We start from the raw sequence: 18395 nt of genomic DNA on the forward strand, positions 1-18395 counted from the left end.
CATATTCAAAAGGCCAGACTTTGTGTTTTGTGTTAGAAAATAAAATGTAATATCCATGCTCAAAGAATGTACAGATCAACGGTGGGTTAATGTGAATACATGTATACTCTGAATTTATGATGTTCTTTAGTGATGGGTAATAATTGGAAAAGTAAATTGGGACATGTTTTTTTTACCACTTTAAAATGGTAAATACTGTAAAATTTAATTAAGATTTGTTTTGTTTCCATTAGTGTTTACTTAATTTGTGTAAACAAAGTCTTAAAGAAGTGTTTGAGAAAAGGAAAGCAAGTTATAATCTATGTATGAACATTACTTTCAGTATTGTGATGAAGTTCTTTTAAGGGAGAGGTTGCTGTTTCTTTATTTGTTCAAAACTCTTATATCTCTTGTGCCATATCTTCCTGAAAAGAAGCTAAAATGACCTGGGTGGGGGGCTCCACTAACAAGACAGTAACTATGTAGAACTCTTGGTGTTAGTCTAAACGTTGCAATCATTTGATAACATTTTAAAATCTTCTTGTTTTGCCTTTTGCCAGTCCTGGGGCGTGAGCACTGTCCCTGGCTTCTTTTTTTTTTTGCTCAAGTGTAGCACTCTACCACTTAAGCCACAATGCCACTTCTGGCTTTTACTGTTTATGTGGTGCTGAGGAATCAAACCCAGGGCTGTATCCATACTAGGCAAGCACTCTACCACTAAGGCACATTCCAAACCCTCTTTTTGTTTTTTTTTCTAAGATGGCTTCAATGTGTAGTTTCAGTTGGCCTTGAATACACAATCCTCCCTCCAAAATGTGGTTTCATTAAAATTGGAAATTTGTTTCACTGAACAATATTGTTCAAGAGAGTAAAATATAAACACATAATTCAAAGAAATATTTGCCTTATATGTAGTGGCAGGAGAAAGGAAACTCCCACACTATTCAAGGGAAGAAGTTTTATTGGGCAAGGGAGAGAGCAAACCTCCAGCTGGACAAGATGCTGTGAGGTGGATCAAGAGTGATGATACAGGGGAGGGGAAGTGGAGACCTCAGAGGATGGGGAAATCAGAGCCTGAGGGACTTCCCACTGTCCCCAAGTATGCCAGTTGCCTGGGATACAGGTAATCTCCACTGGGCGGGATTTCTAGGGTGCTTGAGGAGAAAGCCAAGGGAAAGGGCCATTTGTCCTGAGCAGGCCTAACAATATGTAACCAACTGGTTTAATTACAAATGTATCCACATGCTGGAGAAGATTCATGGCAATAAGTACTCACAGGGTTGGTAGGAAAGTAACTGGTATAGCCACGTTGGAAAAATATTTGGAAGTACTCAGGAAGCTGCGATTTTAGGACTGATGTTCAAAGCCAGCCTTGTGCAAGAACGTCTATGAGACTCTTATCTCAAGCACCCAAAATTTGGAAGTATATCTGTGGCTCAAGTGTTAGAGCACAAACCTTAAGTGAAAAAGCTAAATAATAGTACTTAGGCCCCAAGTTAAAGTCCTAATACTGGCAAAAAAAAAAAGCAAAGGGCTGGGGATATGGCCTAGTGGCAAGAGTGCTTGCCTCGTATACATGAGGCCCTGGGTTCAATTCCCTAGCACCACATATACAGAAAACGGCCAGAAGTGGTGCTGTGGCTCAAGTGGCAGAGTGCTAGCCTTGAGCACAAAGAAGCCAGGGACAGTGCTCAGGCCCTGAGTCCAAGCCCCAGGACTGGCAAAAAAAAAAAAAAAAAAGCAAAAATATGTGTATAAGTAATAAAAAGAAAATGAGAAAATATTGCCATAGTAATTAGAGAGTAAAGATCTTTGGTAAGGAGCATAGCCTATATTTTCTAGAAGTGGGCATGATGGCCCTTTTACTTGTATAAAATGTTTTATTTTGTCGTGGCTACATGGGAAATTTTCTTTATAATACATGCTTGAGCTGAACGTTTTCATTGTGTGTATATTCCTATACATGTGTTATAGGTTACATTTGCAATGGGTCAAAACCATATAGTAACCTAGGACAAGACACTTGTCCTAAACATTTAACTTGGTATATAGAATGATAGTTTTTTAACTATATGTTTATAGCTTAAATAATACCTTCACAGGGCTATGGTGATTAAATATCAAAAAAGGAAATGGAAATATTTCTTTTGAATGCATACTCAACTGTAGTAACTTTTCAGTTCCTTGGATATTTGATAGTTTATAAGGCATTCATCCTTACAAGAAAGGTTTGACTTAAAATTCTTGAAGGAGCCTGGATTTATAAGTATGCATCACAGAGTTAGGACAGTGTTTGTGCTTATATTTAGAAAAAAATTTGAACAAATTTTTTCAAATAAGACTTTCTAAAATATTCTCTAAGGCATGTTGGCAGAGATGTATGTAAGAATTCTTTCAAGTTATTGCAATGAATGTGAAAGATAGGTTTCTTTCCTTGGTATCAGTATAACAGAAACAAATCTTTTTTTTTTTCTTATTTATTGTCAAAGTGATGTACAGAGAGGTTATAGTTTCATACATTAGGCCTTGGGCATATTTCTTGTACTGTTTGTTACTTCTTCCCTCATTCACCCCTCTCCCTCCCCTTTTCCCTCTCCTCTTGAGTTATTCAGTTGGTTTACACCAAATGGTTTTTCAAGTATTGATTTTGGAGTCATTTGTTCTTTTATCATTTGTTGCTCAATTTTGATATTCCCTTTCACTTCCCTATTTCTAATACCAGTATATACAGTATATACAGTATATACAGTATATTCCCTATTTCTAATACCAGTATATACAATATCCAGTGTACTCAGATGTATTGGGTCTGCTTTCTCTGCTCCGGCTCAAATGCTTATTTTCTCTCTTATTACCCTCGTATTGTCCTCTCCCCTAACCCTCAGCCTGCAGGTCTGTCAGGGTGAGACGTAGGGGCGGCTCCGGCCTGGCGTGCGCGCGACCCGCGTGGCAATGTGACCGTTATCCTACCCTGGGAGCTACCGTACATAGACCACGGAGTCGGCTTCTGAGAGCGAACTAACTTTATTGAGAGAGGGACAAGGGGAGATGATCCAGGGGAAGGGGGTTGGCCAGGATTCCCATAGGCCATGAGCTGTCACGTGACCTCCAAGGGGCTGGTCACTTGACCTCCAAGGGGCTACGTCACTCTGAGCGCGCCAAACCAGGGCGGGGCTGGTAGGCGCCAGGCTGGCTGCCAGCTAAGTCGGGGGTCTATTTGCCCAACCGGTTTCTCCGGATTCCAATGTAGAGAGGATGGAAGGGCCGCATTCCCCAGCTGGGGGAGGTGCCTCAGGCCCCTTCCATCCAGGGGAGAAAGATGGACCCCAACAAGATGAGATACAGAGATAGTGTGGCTACAACCACAGGAAGGGGATACAAGAGGGTCATCAACAATAGAAGCTATGGTTTCACATGGCATGTTGCAAGTGATTACAATAGTGATATAACGGTTGCTTCCATAACATGGAGTTCATTTCACTTAGCATCATCTTATGTGTTCATAGGGGCATAGCTATAAGGTTCTTGTGATCCTCTGCTGTGACTTGCCTAAACCTGTGCTAATTATTCCCTATGAGGGAAACCATAGAGTCCATGTATCTTTGGGTCTGGCTCACTTCACTTAGTATAATTTTTTCCAAGTCATTCCATTTTTTTACGAATGGGGCAATGTCATTCTTTCTGATAGAGGCATAAAATTCCATTGTGTATATGTACCACATTTTCCTGATCTACTCGTTTACTGATGGGCATCTGGGTTGGTTCCATATTTTAGCTATGACAAATTGTGCTGGATGAACATTGTTGTGCTGGTGGCTTTAGTGTGTTCTTGTTTGTGGTCTTTTGGGTAGGTGTTCAAAAGTGGGGCTGCTGGGTCCTAGGGGCGCTCTATGTTTAGTCTTCTGAGGAATCTCCATACCACTTTCCAGAGTGGCTGAACCAGTTTACATTCCCACCAACAATGAAGGTAGGGTTCCCTTTTGGCTACATCCCCTCCAAAATTTATTATTGTTAGTTTTTCCCCAGAGGAAGTTAGGTTCACATACATTTGGAGACAGGGGTACTGAGACAGTTTCCAACAGTTGAAGGACCACAGTTGAAGGAGCAATTAAAGGTTTCTGTAATGGACACATTTAGCAAGGTGCATTGAGACTCTTCTCAGTTCACACACTGTAGAGAAAAGAGGAGAGTAAGAAGAAATCTAAGGGCTATGTGCAAGGAAGGAGTGGTTGGGAGGAAAGGTGATGGTGGGGGATCATTGTTCATTTCCAGGACCAGAGAAATCCTTCCCAAGGCGATGGTACACCTGTGGACTTATAGAGTTTAGATCTTAGAGAAGAGCAGGTTTAGGTGAACTACAACATACCAAAGACAAACATGGGCTTCTGAGAATTTTCTCAGTGACATCATTAGATTGTGATATTCTCTAGTGCTTGATTAATTTTTTACTTACAGAATTCACTGAAAAGCATAAGGCAAGTTTTAAAATAACAACTTGTCCTTAAACTGTATTTATGCACCACATAAATTCTTACCATGGCCTAGTCCTTTTCTCTGTTAGGTTTTACTTTGCAATTTCTTTTACAAATCCTGACTAAGTCCAGTTTGTATGCAGAGAAAGTATAAGAGACAAGAGGTAAGATGACAATAGTGTGAAGCTTGACAAATAGAGTAACACTGATGTAGTATCTTAAGTTCCTTCTAATAAGGGAAATAATATCTCAACACTTTGATTATAGCAATAGCAGTAATTATATCTGTTTTCCCTCTCATTGGTGTTTTACCTAAATTGCCTTTAGTCTTCATGACAACTGCATAAGTTGGATGTTCATTCTTTACAAAGATACGTGAATTGAGAATGAAAGATGTCAGGTAAAATACAAAAACATTTATGGTCATATTGTGATTTCTGTAAGGCCTTGAGGCATTCTACTATGCAGTGCTGACTCCTCAGGAATGCAAGGGAAAAGAAAGTCTCTTGGTAGACAAATGAGTCACTATTCTCCTAGGGCCTCTCTACTGGAAGATCCCTGCTGCTCACTGTTGAAGGCACATTGTAAAATGCCTTCATTTTATGATGGTGAGCATTTTAAATTAACAAGTTTCACAGGTATCAATGTTTTGTTTCTGGATATAAGCTAATTACCAGTGTGTCGGGGTCTCAGCTCTCATCGCTCTCCCGGCCTGCAGGAGAGATGGGGAAGCTCACCCCAACTGAGGTGGGCCAAGAAAGGATAAGGGTCGATGGACAGCCCACACCCAGCCCTCCCTCACTGGAGGACAATCATATGGAGTCCAAGAGAGATGTCAGCACATGCCTTGGTTTATTGAATGAGCTCCTCTCTTAAATAGGTCAGAAAGCGGCAGGAAAGGGAGGGGTATATGTGCACCTATCTAGGGACTGTGAAGGGAGGCCTGAGCTGTCCCTTAAAGGTGGAGGGCCGAGGGTCCAATCCTAAGAGGTGGCCTAATTCTCACAGGACTGCCTCCGGGTTCATCACCAGGCGCCATCTTAGCCATACATGGTCCCAAGGCTGGGAGATGGTGCCAGCTAGACCTGCCTTTCTGGGTTCTGGTATAATAGCCACAGGTGGCCCCAGGGCCAGAAGAGAGGTGGGGCCAACCAAGACCGCCTTTCCTGGTTGTGGGGCTGGCTGGGACCTCCTCTTCTGACACTAGGCATCCGGGAATGCCCTACAACAGATAATTGAAAACAAAAGGATTTTGTGCAGATTAATATCCTCTCTTTTTGCTGAACATGTATCAATGGCTGTTATATGTGTGAGGTTCCATGCCAGAGGTAGGCCATCCTGGACCGGACCCAACTCACTTTGTTGTGACAAATTTTATTTTTCTGTAACATATATGGTCATATTTTGCTAATATGATGAGGAGAATGAGTTATTTGTTTCTAAGAAGACATGGGAATCTGAAAGAGGTTTTGGAGTCAGCTAAACTGGAGGGTCTAAGGCTTCAGTACTCATTAGAAACAGTACAGCCCAAGGCCACTGGAGAATCAGCAGAGCAGCCAGGAATGTGAAAAGATGAGGTATTCATTTTAGCAAATATATTTCACCTAGATTTTGCTTCTAAAAATGAAAGTATTAATTTTATAGTGAAATGAATGCCCTGTAAACTGGTTTTCTTTTGGATTGAAACTTCAGCTTTTTGTATGAAACGATCTTGTTTCCTTAAGGTGAGAAACTGTCAGGCTTAATTTCAGATATGGCAGGCTCATTTGTGCTCCAAGGGTTTAATTTATGAACATTAGAGAGCTAGAGATGCTGCTTAGCACTTATGTACTTAATTCGGAAGGAAACATACTTGTCTCCCTAATTATTTACCTCCCTATATATTCAGCAAATATAGGGCAAATACTCAAATAAAAAGGGTTCCAGAATTTGTTACTTTAAAAGTCTGATGCCTAACAGTGCTTTCCCCTTGAGAGTATATTAGAATCGTTTGGAGAACTCTACAAGCTACTTCTGACTCATCTGACCATCTTGAGTAACAGTGTAGACTTAGGTGTTAGCATTTTCAAAGTTTCTGAAGACATTAGAGTGATAAGTTTAGAAGTTTTGATGTAAAGGGTGATGAAGGGGGGAGAGTTAAGGTGAATGAGGGTAGAAAACAGGCAAAGATATGACATGCCACAAATAATAACTCTACTCTTGTGGAATATGGGTTTGAATCTTAGGTATGTCTGCCACTTGCTAGAGCTGTGTAACATCAAGCAACTTATCTCTCCTTTTGAGCCTTTTGTCACAAATATATTAATACTTAAAAACTTTAGGGAGGGGGCTGGGGATATAGCCTAGTGGCAAGAGTGCCTGCCTCGAATACACGAGGCCCTAGGTTCGATTCCCCAGCACCACATATACAGAAAACGGCCAGAAGCGGCGCTGTGGCTCAAGTGGCAGAGTGCTGGCCTTGAGCGGGAAGAAGCCAGGGACAGTGCTCAGGCCCTGAGTCCAAGGCCCAGGACTGGTCAAAAAAAAAAAAAAAAAAAACTTTAGGGAGTGCCTGTGAGAATAAAACAAATAATCGATGAAAAATCTCTGGCACATTGTAGGCAATTTAAACATAAGGCATCCTTAGCAGTATTATTAGACAACATCAAGTAAATATACAACAGAAACTTTTGGAAAGAAGGAAAGAGGTGAGAAGGATGACTTTGGCATTGATGGAACAAAGGAAGAGGAGAGAGGAGAGAGGCATCCCTCTCTCAGTCATCCAGCGACCTTACCTCTGCATGTATGAGCATAGGAGTCTGATTTCCAGAAGAATGTACATCATGATGGAACAAACCAGCATGGCTAGTCCCAAGAGAATGGCCTGGTCTTCTCCAGCTTTACGTGCTGTGACTGTTTTTATAGAGACTTATATGAAGTTTTGTTAATCAGCATACTCTTCCCTTACAGGAAAGTGTCTGTTATTTCATTTCTAGGGCTGAGACAAGTAGGGGCACTCTCCAAACTGGCCTGAGTATAATCCCAGTGAGTGGCATCTGCTTCCCAAAACACACGTACACCTAAATGTACACCTGCATACATGTATACATTCACAAGTACACGCACATAAACACACACACACTCATACACACACAAACTGAATGGGGACTTAGCATTCTGTCTTTACCTTAGGACTCATAGCTAATAGTCCATTAGTTTTATTCCTGTCCAATTCTAGAGAAAGCAATGCCTTACACTCTGAAAATAATGCTTTGGGTTTATTGACTTTACCATCAATCAGGGTGATTATGATGGATAGATTTTAGAATTTTTGAGTATCTACTTAAGCATTAATTCAAATAAATGGCAATGTTTATTAGGAATCTATTAACTGAATCCCTATGTTCCCTCAGTAGAAATAGAATTATTTATGCTTAACATTTATCTCAATATTATGATACCTTAGGGTTCTATTGAGTTGAGATTTATAACCAGGCTTCTGTTTTTATTTTTTTATTTTGGAGCAGTGTCATAAGATGAATAAATGAGGTTGGAGTCAAATGTCCCTTGAGTTGAAATCCCGATTTCACTGTCTACTGGCTGTATGTCAATAGCAAGTTCCTTAATATTTCTGATACCTAGTTTTCTACAAAGGAGAAATAATGTTTCAATGAGGTATGGCTACATTAGACAACAAAAGTCAATCTGAGAATAACTGACATGTGAGTATTTAATAAATAGTTCCATTCAAAAATGGAATGGAGAGCAATGGATAGATATACATTCTACAACATAAAACTACTGTCATATCCCTCCCCCCGATTTCTAAAAGACAAGATGGTAAGAAATGGAATATCACTTAAATCACTTAATGCTTAGTAATGAGGGATTGGATTGGAAGAGATGGTAAAAAAAATGAAAAATTCTGGGGTGTTGTCTTGGTTGTTCAGAGTAATGTACACAAGTGTGGGTTTGGAAGTCAATGCTCAGGAATTCTACAAGATGGATCATAAAGTTAAAAGCTTACTTTCTCTTTTTTATGCTTGAACTTAGAGCCTGTGCTGTCCCTTAGCTTTCTTGCTCAAAGCTGACATTCTACCACTTGAGCCAAAAGCTTCTGGCCTCTTGGTGGTTAATTGGAGATATGAACTCTCCTGCATGGGCTGACTTCTAACCATGATCCTCATAGCTCAGTCTCCCAAATGGGCAGGAGCCACCAGTACCTGGTAGGTGCCCTCTCTTGATTTCTCCTTAGATAAGGGTGTGTTGGATCCCAGGTACAGGAAATGTTTCTGGCCTTGTGTGTGAGAAACAGGAGAAAAATGGAATGCTGCAAAAATGGAGATGGAAGCTCTTAGTTATAGTTTTCAGCTTTAAACAAAAAGCTAAGTATGGCTCCAAAGTTTTTTTTTTGAGGTTCTTATTACTAATTACTCATGTTTTATGGAGGACCAAATGAGTAGAATCTGACGTTCAACTTTGCAGGAGATGAACAAGGGGTCCATTGTTTGCGCACCTGTTTATAAGCAGCTTTTTGCTCCAACCTGCACTTTATTGTGCTTATGGCCCCTTAAACACTGTTCTGATTGGCTGGTAAAATATGGGATGGTTGCTAAATGGATATATGTGATTGGATCTAAATTTATTTACAAAAAGTTCTGGGGGAAATTTCGATCAATCTCATTCCTAGTGTACAAACTTAGCTGATTAGCTTATTGTTACTGTTTAAAGTTTATTTATGAGGTAGCGTATATGCATCTTACTCTTTCTTCAGTGAGTGGAAAGAGGCCCATTGTAGGTGGAGAATGACAGATAAACTATCTTTCTTCTTTTTTGGTGCCAATAATGGGGTTGAACTGAAGGCCTTACATTTTCACTCAAAGTGGCACCTGAGCTACAACTTCATTTACAGCTTTTTACTAGTTAATTGGAGATAAGAGTCTGGCTGACCTTTCTGCCCAAGACAGTCTCCTGAGTAGCTACCATTACAGATATGAGCCACCAATACATATGTGAATTACTTTTTTATGGCCAAAGATATTTGAGTTTTTTCCCACCCACCCACATTGACAATTGGCCACTTGTTGGCATTTTGGGAGGACTACAAGAAAAGTAGCTCCCAAGAAAAGTGTTTGTGGATTAGCTTTTACTTTCCACAGATTGACAATCACCTTCTAAGTCTCTGCAATGTTTTGAAAATTTCTTTGGAAATTATAGGATTTATATCAAAGCTCTTTAAACTAGATCCTTTACAAAGCTGACAATAAATTGGTCCCATTAGAAGATAAGGACAGTAGGCAGGAAATCTTCTGAAGCAGGAAAAGATGAGTCTAGGGCTGAGTAGCTTCAAATACCTTCTGTGACCAGTCTAGGCAGGAAAGTCTATAAGACTTAAAAAAATATTCAGGTAGTTGTCAAAAGGAGTTGACATTTAACAACACAGTTTATGATTGTCTCCAATTAACCACTAAAAAGCCAGAATGGAACTGTGGCTCAAGTGGTAGAGTACTACCTTGAGCATAAGAGCTCAAGGACAGTGTTCAGGCCTTGAGTTCAAGCTCTAGGACACACACACACACACACACACACACTATTGCATCTGAGAATAGTTAACCAATAGTTTCCATATACTCTAAAGAAAGGGAGAAAATGATTGATTTCTATATAGCCATAGGCATTTGGAAAATCAAGATATTAGTCAGTAAAATGTAAGTGGTGAGCAGGTGGCCTATACTTTTGGAGTGATTCCTGAATAGATTAGTAAATAAAGGGACTAATGAATGATCTGGAAGAAGCATTCTGGTAAACTTTTATGATTGAGGTTGTGGTCCCTTCCCAATTTTTTAAAAAGGTAGAAAAATAAATATCAGTTTGTTGGTGCCTTACATATATAATCTTAGCTACTCAGGATGCCGAGTATGCTACCATCCTAAGTAGAAATGTCTGTGAAACTCGATCTCCAATTAACAAGAAAAAAAGCCAGAAGTGTAAATGTGGTTCAACTGGTAGAGTACCAACCATAAACAAAAAGCTCCAGTGCCTGCACCAAAAAACATTAAAGGAAAAAATAGTGAAAGGTGTGAAATTAAATTAAGGAGTCCTGAGATCACAGGAGGGAAGCAGTGTTTCCAGCTTGTATTTACTGGTCAGAGGAAGAATTGAGGTTAGAGAAAGATTCCTAGATGAATATTCTCTTAAATAGAAATCTTGCAACATTGATTCAGAATTAACAAATGAGATGAAGAATTGAGGGTAATTCCAATAGGAAGAGCCACATGAATATGGAGACTTGAAAATGTATGGTATCAGAAATTACAATTATGATAATGATATTGGGTAGAGTTTATTATGGAGGAAAAGATGTTTGGAAAAGGTTGAAGGGTTTTGTAAGTTATTCTATAGAATGTGTCCTTTATCCTGTAGTTAATGGGTAGTACTGAGGAGTGACAAGATCACAAGTGAGTTACCAAGTGATCACTGTAATTGCTGTGCAGATATTAGATTAAAAACGGAAGAAAACATATCAAAGAGAAGAATATGGAGATTTGTGCTGTTTTAGGAGAGGATAGTGAGGGCTAGATATGACGTCAAGGTAGAGGAGTTAGAAAAAGGATACACATTGAAATCATTAGGAGATCGATTTTATGATTATAGTTTAGATTTAAGTCTCAGTGTTTATCTTGGATGTTGAAAGAAATGATTGAGAGTGACAAAGTGGAATTAGCATTTCCTCTCCCTTTCAAATTTGAGAGGACTTTTGGTGATTTTTGTAGGTAAGAAGAGGAGACAGTAATACATTCATGACTTGCTTCCTGCAAACTTAGTGCACTGTGTTCAGGTGGGAGAGAAACTAATTTGATGGTAAGATAGAACAAATCCAGAAAAGGCATAGGGTGAAAAACAACTTTTGGGTGAATTTTTATGTTTTATGTTACATTTAATGTGACACACTTTAAAAACTTGCCCTTTTATAGTTGCCTTTGGTGAGATTTGGTGTGCCTTAAACTTCCCATGTCCTACCAAAATGCTGTGGGAAAGAGAGTATACAGTCTGCATGTGAGTTTCTTAATCAAGTGGTCTCTTCCCTTCTACCCCCAGTTGTCTTGAATGGTAGGTAGAAAAGGCAAGACGCTATTATTTGTGCTCAGTCTTAAGCATAAGCCTTTGTAATAGAAATATTTGTACCTTGGGACTTACCCAGAGCTTGTATTTCATTTTTTCTTTGCTTATGTTTTTAAATGAAGCTACTGAAAAAGGGTAAGGGATAGGGTATATGGTGGGATAAATGGGGGAACAAAGGCCAGTACAATGAATGCATGTTTACACACACACATCACACACACACAGAACATTCTCTTCAAAACTTTTTGTAAAATCCTTTCAAAATCCTTTTGGTGTGATACTAAGTTTATAGGATAAGTCCAAGAATAAAGTTTCCCTGCCGAGCCAGCCAGCAGTGAACGGGAATCCTGACTGAGGGCGGCGAGGATTAAGGAAAAGGAAAAATACAAGACAAGAGAAAAAAGACAAGAGGCAAAGATGGGGTACGGGAGGTCTGCACTTCGACATTGAGACTCAAAACTGCAGCAACAGTTTATTTTCAACTCCCAGCTTATATGCAGTTTTGGAACCAGGGAATAGCATAGGGTTGTTAAAATTCCAGAACACAAAGAGGCTTAGAAGTTTGCAACATTTGATTACAGTAAACACAAGGTAACAAAGCAATTCCGGACAGTGGCTGTGGACAAATATCTTTGCCTTTAGCATATCCTAGTGGTAACAGCACAGCCAGAGGTGATAATGAACCTAGCTGCAGGTTTGGCTCCCGACATCTTGGCGACATCGGCACAGCCAGAGGTCAGGATGAGCTTAGCTGCTAGCTCGGCTCCCGACAAGTTTCTGTAATAATTATCCTGTAAACAAACATTTTCAATTTTTATTAAAGTTTCGTTTTTGTTCCAAGCAAGTCAACACAGCACAATGTTATTGAGCCCAATATTTGAAAATTTTCTTTAAATCTGATATTAGGACTCAGCTAAATTTTTATAAGAATGTGTATATTAAAATGTACATAAAGTGTTTTTAGGTGCAAGAAAGATTTTCTCTTTAGCTTTCCATGGTATGTATCCAGCAAGGAGAAAAGACTTCAGGTTAAGGGAGGTAATTACCACTTATGAGTTCATTCTGTAAACATTTTGCAACTTATTTAAAGTTATTTTTGAGAGGGTTTAGGGACGTAGCCTGGTTGTCCTTGCACTCACAATACTCCTGCCTTAGTCTTCATCATCCTAGGATCCAAAACATGCACCACCTCACGTAGATGTCATAATTAAATTTTTTTTTTTTGGCCAGTCCTGGGCCTTGCACTCAGGGACTGAGCACTGTCCCTGGCTTCTTCCCGCTCAAGGCTTAGCACTCTGCCACTTGAGCCACAGTGCCCCTTCTGGCCATTTTCCATATACGTGGTGCTGGGGAATCGAACCTAGGGCTTCATGTATGGGAGGCAAGCTCTCTTGCCACTAGGCCATATCCCCAGCCCCGTAATTAAGTCTTCTTGATAAGAACATCATGTTCTGATTCTGACAGAGTCAATCAAACATGATGTCTTAAAAATGTAGAGTGAGTGAATGTCATTCTTTCCATGCAAGGCAATGAGGCGATGTCTACAGCCTTTGGTTTGATTCTTTCTAAAGCTAAGTTTCATAGTGACAGTTTTCTGTTCATAGATACATCTTTCTTGAATATGTATGTAAATATATTCTTCTCATAGATACTAACATCATATCTTTTAAGAGTCATTTTATACTTTTTTCAAGTCCTCTTTTTTTAATTTTTTTTCAAATTTTTATTATCAAACTGATGTACAGAGAGGTTACAGTTTCATACGTTAGGCATTGGATACATTTCTTGTACTGTTTGGAACTGAATTCTCTTGATAGAGCCCAAGTGGCCAAGAACAAAGGCAATAAGTATTTTAAAGCAGGAAAATATGACCAAGCTATTCAATGCTATACTGAGGCTATTAGTTTATGCCCTACGGAGAAGAATGTCAACTTTCCACACTTTATCAAAACAGAACTGCTGCCTTTGAACAGTTGCAAAAATGGAAAGAGGTGGCACAGGATTGTACAAAGGCTGTTGAACTGAATCCCAAATATGTGAAAGCTCTCTTTAGACATGCAAAAGCCCATGAGAAGCTAGACAATAAGAAGGAATGTTTAGAAGATGTCACTGCTGTGTGTATATTAGAAGGGATTCCAAAATCAGCAAAGTATGCTATTAGCTGATAAAGTACTTAAACTTCTTGGAAAAGAGAAAGCCAAAGAAAAATATAAGAACCATGAACCTCTGATGCCTCTCCACAGTTTATCAGATCTTACTTCAATTCTTTCACGGATGATATAATTTCTCAGCCCATGCATAAAGGATGAAGATAAAGATAAGGAGAGGGAAGCTTTAGAAGTAAAAGAAAATTCTGGATATGTAAAAGCCAAACAGTACATGGAAGAAGAAAACTATGATAAAACTATGATAAAATCATAAGTGAATGCTCAAAAGAAATAGATACTCAAGGCAAATACATGGCAGAAGCATTGTTGCTATGAGCCACCTTCTACCTTCTTATTGGCAATGCTAATGCAGCCAAACCTGACTTAAATAAGGTCATCAGTTTGAAAGAAGCTAATGTGAAGCTTCGAGCAAATGCCCTCATCAAAAGAGGCAGCATGTACATGCAAAAGCAGCAGCCTTTGCTGTCTACTCAGGACTTTAATATGGCTGCTGACATTGATCCTCAGAATGTAGATGTGTATCATCACCGAGGACAGCTGAAAATACTGCTTGATCAAGTCTACTCAAGTCCTCTTTAGAGACATTGGTTGTTTTGCTAACATTTTGGCATCATTGAAATTCATTTTTGAATTATGACCAATTTGACAATTTTTTTCAGTTAAGATTTGTTTCTCTTCTCTATTCACAATGGTTATAGTAATTGGTTTTGAATAAAAATTCTTAACAGCTCTTTCAAAATCCAGTGAGGTTTTTACTTGACCAGTTTTTATTTTGCTATATGACAATGTTTACCAAAAGCTTATTTTGTCTCTTCTCTGGTCCTGTTACTGCAATAGAGTGGCTCTGGGTGAGAATGTTTAAATGTTCACCTGGAAAATACTGAAGAGAGTAATACACAGAGCAAGAGAGCACTTAGGGAACAGAGAAGAATAAACAGGTACAGAAAGAGGACATGTTAAGGAAGGGACTAAGAGAGGACAGGGGACATAGAGAGAGGACACTGGATATAGAATGTCCTGGACAGAGAGGAAAAAGTAGAGAAATTGGTAGAGACAATGTTATCATGACTGGGAAGAACAAGAGGGAAGGAGTTGAGAATGTCCAATTTTGAGCCATCCTGGACATACAGGCCAACTTAATATGTATTGAGATAGGTTTGTAATAATCAGAGAATGATTTCAGTACATAGACAAGTTTAAAAAGGCCACCAACATGATTGGCAAATGAATTCTTTGGTAAAGTGCTTTCAGGAAAATTGTATATCACTATATTGTACATCCATTGATATGAACATTTATTGCATCAATGGCAGATCTAGTGTTCCAGGCCTTTGACTTGTAAGCACAGGGTGGTATTGAAGCCTGAAATTTGGGGATGTTACTTGATGTAAGTATGGATGGCTAAGTGTCTATGGTAGGTTGGATACTGCAAGATCAGCACATTTTGGGTCCTGACACTGGCAGAAATAAGGGTACTTGTGGGTATAGGAAAGAGAAGGTGGGAAGATACAAATTAGATGTGAAGATTATGTGTATCTAAAATGACTTGGCATTCTGACTATTTGTGTTTATGTGAACATTGAGTTGCCCAAGAATTCGAGCCACCACATTCATCTTTGTAGGCCCAGTCTCTTGTACCTATTATGTTCATAAAGTATATTTTCCTCTGGGCTGAAAATAGCAGTAATAAGCACAGATGTGAGCTGTGCATATGGAGGCTCAATGGTCAATTAAAATCTTATAAATTAGGAACCATGGTTTGAACAAGCTCTTGGCTTTTCTATTCCAATTAGTATCCATTGTATTGCATCACCAGTGAATTTATTACAGAGGGAATAAAAATCAAACCTTTCAGGCACTGAGAACCTCACATGAAAGTTTCCTTCTGTTAGATCTGCTGAGAGTGAACTTTGGGAAGTGGATTAGTGAATGCCTTCACAGCTGATGGGATGGAAGATACAATACATTTTTGAACCTGTTATCTCATATGGCAGTGCTGCATTGAGGGACGAATTTAATTCTTCCTTCTGTACACTAAACCCTTTCACATTTTTGACCCATGTCATGTCTATTTTCATCTTCTTCTAGATTTCATGAATTTTTCTTGAACTATTAGTACTTATATATTTTAAGATCCAATTCAGATTAGCTTTTCAATCTTCAATCTTTTCACATTGCCTTAGAAACAAAGTGTTTTTTAGTTTGATAACAAATGACATTATGTATAGCATGGTTATTAACACAGGGCTTATGCCCATGAACATAATAGTATTATTATCAACTTTTCCATGGACTTTCCAGAGCCATGTTTTATGGATAAGTACAGCCAACTAAAGAATTGGTAAAAAGATGAACAGAGTGTACAGAGAAAAAGAACAAGAATGGAATTAAACAAGAGGAGTAATGAATGAAATAGAAGATAATGGTACTAAAAGTTCTATGATTTCAGAAGGGTTTATGTTACGTAGGCAGATGCTATTTCATTGTCAATACTCCCAGAATTTTTGTGATTTAGAATAGGATCTTCTGTTTTTATACATGTTCCACAGTCCTTTCATGTCTGCCTCATACTTAGCTAAGATTATGACATGCCACCAAGTGCTTTCTCTGAAATGGCATCTTTCTTTTTGCCCAGGTTAGCCTGTAATCACAGTTCTACACATTTCTGCTTCCTGAATCACTCAGATTACAAATATATACCAGCCTGTGGACAGTTAATTTTTTGGAAAAAAACTAAAGAAATACTTTTACAAATCATGCCAGAGTATAAGATGAAAAACAGAATTCTATTTAACCTCTTCATGAAGCTATCAAATTTTGATGAAAAAGTTGAGTCAGAGCAAAATGTAATATGGAATTATAAGCCAACCTCATTTGTAAACGCAAATGCAAATTTTGAAAAGTTAGTTCATTATACCTAATGGTATATACAAGTGAAATAAATTGCAATGAAATTAAGGCTCTCATCCTAAAAATCTAATGAGTGTTAGTCATTGCTTAATTTTTATTTATACAATTATTCAAATTTGTACTCACATGATAATAAATCAAAAGAAATATATTTGATAAAATGTAACATTTATTCCTGATAACAACTTTTATCAATTTGTACATAGGTATAGACATTGTTAAAGTAATACAGAATGTAGAGGAACTGCCAATATTAAACTTAATACTTAGTGGTGAAATGTTGACTGAATCTGCTTTAGAGACAGATATAAAGCAAAGATATCCACTCTCATTTTTTTTTAACAGTGATTTCTGAATGACTGGCTGGTATACTAAATGAGGAAAACAAAATAATAATACATTTACTAACAGAGATTTTGTTTTACTCTTTATCAAAGATACTCATGTCCCCAGCCTCTGGATGGCAATATTATGCTTGTGCTTTCATTGATGCTTTTTCTCATTTAATTCATGCAATTCCATTAAATGGAGAAGCAGCAAAATATTTCACATTTTACTTGTTAGACAGTTTTTGTCACATAGGGGTACCATAACCATTAAAAACTAATAATGGCCAGACTCTAAGGGCTCGTGCTTATAATCCTCCCTATATGGGGGCTGAAATCAGAGAATAACAGTTCAAAGCCAGTCTAGGTTGGAAAGAACACAAATCCTTATCTTGAATTAACCAGAAATAACAACACAGAAGTGGAGCTGTGGCTCAAGTGGTAGAGTTGCTAACCTTGAGAATAAAAGCTTAGCAATACTGCCAAAGCCCTGAGTTCAAGTTCCAGGACCATCAAATACGCGTGTGTGCACAAAAGCACACACGGGTGCACATACACACACATACACACACAGTCCTGATAATGGAATGTGTTATACCTCTCATAGTTTTCAGCTATTTTTACAGCAATGGAAAATTCAGCATCACTGTAGTATTCCTTATAATCACCAAGTTCAAGCAATTGGATAACATGTTCATCATAGTCTAAGATAATAGCTAACAAAAAAGGGGAGATCAGAATATATCCCCTAGACATTTCTAGCTAAAATTACATTTCCCCTAAAAATTTTATACTGTTTTGCAGCAGCTGAAACACATTTATTTTGTTGCCAGTCCTGGGCTTGATCTTGGGCCTGAGTGACACTCAAGGCTAGCACTCTTGAGCTACAGCACCATTCTGGAATTTTCTATATGTAGTGATGAGGAATCGAACCCAGGGCTTCATGTATGTGAAGCATGCACTCTACCACTAGGCCATATTCCCAGCCCACAAAACACCTTTTTAAATAACTTAAACCCAAGGTTCTGGCAAAGGACCATCAAGGGGGTGGGTTCTGGAAAGGCCATGTAGGATTATTACATATCATTATATGCTTATTCTCTTTTCTACAGGACTACAGTGGCTGCCTGCTAGCTGTGCCAAGCTGCACCAAGAGCTGGAAAAAACAGCCCTTCAACTCTTAGCTGTAAATAGAAAGATGACCTGGCAAGACCCCAGCAAGTCCAGCTCCCTGAATTCCTGAAAATCAGTTTTTATCTTATTTGTCTAGTATCGATAGTAACTCAGGGAGCTTACTTCCTGAGTTAAGACAAACTCATATAGGCCAAATAATTCTGACAAGGCCGGATATCTTAGAATAAGGCATTGAATGACAGCAGGCTCTATTTGAGAGACAGCAACCCCAATATGATCTTGGTTTTGAAAAATGATGTGTAAAT

The 18395-nt window shown here is 38.6% G+C and overlaps 1 pseudogene; it reads left to right on the forward strand.

Moving 5' to 3' along the window:
- The first annotated feature begins 13346 nt into the window (after positions 1–13346).
- LOC125341758 lies at positions 13347–14299 on the forward strand (annotated as a pseudogene).
- The last annotated feature ends 4096 nt before the right edge of the window (positions 14300–18395 follow it).

This window comes from Perognathus longimembris, chromosome 25, assembly GCF_023159225.1.
Source record: "Perognathus longimembris pacificus isolate PPM17 chromosome 25, ASM2315922v1, whole genome shotgun sequence".
Lineage (NCBI taxonomy): Eukaryota > Metazoa > Chordata > Mammalia > Rodentia > Heteromyidae > Perognathus > Perognathus longimembris.